We start from the raw sequence: 5482 nt of genomic DNA, 5'->3' as shown, positions 1-5482 counted from the left end.
TCCTAGAGACCGAAACGCCTACCGAATCCTGGCAACCACCCCAACCACCCCTAGGAGTGTGAATGGGGATATCCAAGGTCCAGGGAGGCGGGTCTACTTAAGTGAAGAAATCGATTTGACCTACCGTTAACCAATTTAATTAAACAGCCCCCCCCCCCCCGAGAAAATCTTAGATGAGCAGAAATAAAAGTCGAAATCGACATTCGCGCCACGAATTTCTCACTTCTTGGACACAGTCATGATATTTGAAATCGACCGCTAGAATTATTATATTTTTATACCGTCCTTTCCTCGAGCAACAAACTATTCCGTGAGCCTGTACTATATGTCAACCATGCCGGCTGATGTGGCAACAGTGCGCGTCGGATGACCGAAATACCGTTATTGATAACTTTTATTTTGGTTACTCGAATTAACGGTAAAAACTTGCTAAACATAAATTCGTTACTCTACATTAACGTTAAATACTATAACCGATATTACAATAACGTTCATTTTCAGTTATTTTATTTGAGTTAAAATATTTAACGTTAAATATTTTGGGTTTGAAAAAATAACGACCGAAAAAAAATAACGAAAACAATGTTAACATCCGAATTACTGTTACGTTAAAGTTATTGTTAAGTTAGCACACCCTGGCGCGGTATCGAGCCGAGAGGGTTCGAGGAGGTGCGACATTGGGCCGAACCGGAAGAGCCCCCTGTCGAGCTGGACAATTCGGTCGCTAAAAAATGACGCCGTCCTGTCCAGCGCGATGTGCCTGTCGGGCTCACCGCCCAGGTCTCTCTCTTTACCTCTCTCTCCTCTCTGCCCCTGTCTCTCTCTGTCTTGTCAGGTGATGTGCGAGCCGCTTCCACGGAGAGTGGACACATTTTGATTGGCGGAAGAATTTCCTGCGCGTGAGTCAAGAAGGGGCGGCGACGACTGGTTCTGCCGAAAAACTCGACTTAGAGACATTCGGGGAATGACGGCGCCATTGACACCTAACGATAAGCGCGCGCTCGGATTTGAAATATATTTTTTTCTCCCTGTCGTTGCTGTCTGACGTCGTCGGGGAGGTATCGAAAGCATATACTCGAATGAGGGCGTAACTGGCCGGTTGGTCGGGGTGTTAAATTTGACACCTCAGTCCTCAGTCCATAAAACCGGGCAAGGACGAAGGCGTTGGTGCGCGAGGCTCACGGGGCCGGGCGGGCCGCGCCGCGGTGGTCTTATCAAACGCTTTTGCTAGAACACATATTAGATTACGGGGGCATACTGCGCCGGGGTTAGGGGGCGGCAGTCGCGCCCGCCAGGTGGGTGGTATCTCCGAGCGGGCGACAGGGACGGCGACAGAGAGGGAGGGACACAGAGCGAGCGGGACAGTGAGAGGACCGAGAGGGCAAGAGAGAGAGAGAGAGAGAGAGAGAGAGAGAGAGAGAGAGAGAGAGAGAGAGGTCCGAGAGAGAAGCGGGGTCCCCCCTACAAAACAAGGCGCGGTGCATTCCGTGGTGGAACAATGCCGGTGCCATACCGTCTCTCGTAATAATTCAAGGCGCATCACATCGCGATCGCATCAAAACTCTTTATTATTCTCATTTGCCGCCCAAACAACAAAATAAAGACTCATCGGTGCCGAAATAACCCGGCGGCCGGTCGGGCTCGACTCGGCCCCGCAGCACGGCAGCAGCGGGCTGGAGAGGGTAGAGTTACGTGAGCTGCAACATCCGTTTTATTATCGTTCGGGAAATGACATTTTTAAATATTTGAGACGTTGCTAGCTGTATTCTTGATACGACCCACAATATTTTACACACATTTTTTTCTTTCCCTAGAAAATTTCGGTATTCTATGAAAATACTTAATCGGAATCCGTTGCATTAAAACCACCCAGCTAACATGACAGGAAGTGACCTATCAGTTCTAGTGCCGTGATGGATAACATTGGAGTCATATAGCTTCTATATAATCCGTAACGATCCGCAATAAGTACATTTGGCTTATGGTGTAATTTTAATAAAAACATACTATGCTAAAAATGTACGAAGCGTTTATTTGTAGTTTGCAAAGCATGGTTTTGCAGTTAGAAATAAGGATTACATATTATAGTACGATGCTTCCGTTTTGTTTGTGAGTTTACCAAGAAATTATGCTTCAGTCAACTTTTTACAATTCTCACATCGGCTAGGGTTGACGCCGCTCGCTAGGTGCTATCGCGCGCCGAGTCTCTATCGGACAGGTGTGCTGTTGCCGGCGGCCCGCGGGCCCCACGACACGACGCACGTCGGCGCCCCGCGACACCAGATAGAGCGGCAGCACCGACCGTCAATAAATTTATTTGCCGCCGAGGAAATCGCGCACGACGGTGTGTAATGTGTTATTTCTGCTCTCGTGTGTGTGTGTGTGTATCTGCCCCTTGTCTGTCGCGTGAGTGTAGGTAGGTAGATATCCTCTAAATGCAGCACACACAACCGCTCGCGCACACACACACTATGTGTGTGCTCGACAATGCTGATGAGAATCTTGCCCTTGCAAGTGACTTCATGCTCATCTCTCTCTCTCTCTCTCTCTCCCCCCCCCCAGTCTGTTTGTGTGTTCGTGTGTGTGTGTTTGTGTGTGGCGTCACAGGCAGAGGCCATATCTTCATCACGGCGGCCCGCAGTGACCCGGGCAGACCCCTTCGTCACGTAGGTGTAAAACACATCCAGCAGCAGCACAAGCAGCACAAGCAGCAAGTGCGCGCGCGGACGTATGTTATTTCCACCGACAATTTTCTGTTCCTCCTGGACGGCTGGCAGCAGCAGCAGCAGCAGTAGCCGCAGCAGCAGGAGCAGCAGGCCGACGGGCAGCTGCGGCAGAGGACCGCACAGGTCCGTCATTTTGATTCATTAGGGGCCGCGCTTCGCTCAGCGCTGCGGCGGCGCTGGCACAGGTGCGTGCGTACACAGCTGCCGTACGTGGAGGGACGTGAAGCGGAGGGCGAATCATTACTTTTGCGCGACCCCGCCATGTTGCGGAGGATGCGAAAATTGGTGAAGTATTTTGCTGGCGCAGCTTTTTTGTGCTGCACTTGTTGAGGTGCACCCCACCGCCCTCCGCCCTTAGAAATGTTTATCCTGCATTTCACACTAAGCACAAATGTAGCATTCGGCAGAATTCTGTAGTTTTAATTACTGTGATTAAGTAGTACAGTTGCAAGGTGTGCATGCAGGACACAAACGTCGTCGTCGCCAAAAATTACTCCTCGTATCGGAGGGTAGTGCGGTAGTTGTTTTATAAATTGATCGTACCCAATCGTGTATTTTCAGGGCAAAAGCCATGGTACTTACGGTCGTTGCTCGTCGTCTGTGCGTCGTCTATGATGACGCATGCCGTGCTTGTTCGCGCCGGAAGTACCTATGACGGTATGCCCCGGTTGGACGTGAAACGTGACACGGTGTACCCGCTGATCAACATATAAATACACACACATTCACATTCATATTCTCCGAAAAGTCGATGAGCTCTGTTCTGCGGCTAATGGAGGCAAATGAAATGCCCTGTGCGTCGGCGTAACCACAGGGTACGTCTCGACCGGGCAGGGCGGGGCGAGGTGGGGCGATGCGGGGCCGGCGTCCCCCCGAATTAAATGGACACAGTGTAGCCGGTTGGGCCCGGGTTACTCATACCGTCTTGTCTCGTGTCCCCCTGCTGCTGCTGACTATGCGGCACTTCCGTCGGACCGGTGTAGGAGTCCATACACAAAAATTATTATTGAAAGCAGTCTCAATTTTTTTCGAGAGCGCTGTGTGACTTTCCAACCTCCGCCCATCTTATATGATGCTCGAGAATCGCTTATATTTGCAGCGTTGACGAATTGTTATAACGCCGGGCGACATGCGGCTGGCTGCGCTGCTGACGAAATATGACACAATGTGCGCTCTGCGGCACCTCTCACAATAGGGGAGAGAGAGGGAGAGCGAAGAGCTGCTGCCAAGTGAGCGCCATGCGGTCAGGAGAAGCGGTCCGCTACCTTTGTCACTCTCGCTCTCACACGAGATTGAGACGACGTTTCTAAACGCACCCAGCTGGGCGGGGCGCGCGGTGGGCGTGCTGGAGTTGGCACCGGAGTACATCACCCGCGACGACGCGGTGTCGGGAATAAATCTCGCCCGTTTACACAAAAGACGCCGGCGCACGCGTTTTTTCTTTCATATTTTCCGGGCTGCCCGGCCAGGCGTCCGCCGCGGCCCACGCGCCGGGTTGACCCAAACTTGGTGACGACCGCGTGGAATTTTAGACGAAAATCTCTCTCTCCTGGGCCGGTCACGTATTTTGATTGTTTCGTCGGAAATAACTCTTCTCCCCTGTCCACTGGCATGCATCTGGACACACACTCCTAGTTCTGGGTGCCAGTGTACACTGCTCGCCGCCCTTTTTACAAGTATCTCCTTTTCACAAGGACGAAACCTTGAAGATAATGAGATGAAAGAAATTGAAAACAACATAGTACGCACGCAGTTCTACTATCACAGACCACGGGGCCGCGAGACCGCAAAGCCGCGATCCGCTTTGTTAGTTAAAGACCGCTCCCCAGCCGCCGCAGCCGACTGTGACTCGTCTGCGGTCTGTCGAAAGTGATAACCTGCTCACACCAAAAGGGAGGGTCCTCCAGGAATCTAGGTTCTTAAAGGCACTGTGCTCTTGAGTTGTGAATTAAGTTAACGTTTACCAGTCATTTTCACAGAAATCACTCAAGAAAATTAAGAAAATGTTGTCCGAAATCTTCACGTGTTTTTTTGCCGCGCAGCCTACTTTGCCCGCATGGTGAGGCGGCGATGAAAAGTTGCACGGTAAGGGCGGCAGCACAAAAATGTCAACGCGTCCGTTTTGGCGCGCTGACCCCACGACCCGAGGCGGCTGCGGCGCGGGGCGGCCTCGCGCGGCCTAAGTTCGCCGCCAGGGACTTGGACGCGCGAGGCGCACCCGAACGCCTCCCGCGCCGCACTCTGGGCACGCTCTTCTGCAGGTTACTGCTCGTGCGTGCCGCGCCAAGTGCGAAACTCTTTCACACATTCCACGTGTCCAGTAAAGTAACTGGACGCAAGGCGAAAATGTAGGGAAAATGGTCCAGGCTTGCATGGAAACGAGTGCTTTGCCGGTGTTCGGCCGTTCGGGTGCAACTTTTTTGCACACCAGTCTTCTTTGATAAAACTGAGAGTACGGCACCTTACCGTCGCCAGGCACTGGCTGTTATAAAGAATGCCGTCTACTCTAGCCTATCTTCTTTTGGTAAAAGGTGTTCCTGCCGTATGGTGGTGCGGGTGCGGGTCACCCGCCGCGCCCGTGGGGCAGGCCCTCCCTCGGGCTGTTTCCGCGCTCACTTATCACCTCCGCGGCCCGGGCGCGGGCGGCCATGGCTCCGGCGACTAAAAACTTTGTTGTGTTTGCGCCCGGGCAATATTTGCCCCGCAGTCTGCTATGCGGGGCGTATATTAGGGGCGGGAAAAGGATGGAAAGGGGG

This window comes from Frankliniella occidentalis, unplaced genomic scaffold, assembly GCF_000697945.3.
Source record: "Frankliniella occidentalis isolate FOCC.00 unplaced genomic scaffold, Focc_3.1 Scaffold103, whole genome shotgun sequence".
Classification (NCBI taxonomy): Eukaryota; Metazoa; Arthropoda; class Insecta; order Thysanoptera; family Thripidae; genus Frankliniella; species Frankliniella occidentalis.
This window is presented reverse-complemented; position numbering follows the sequence as displayed.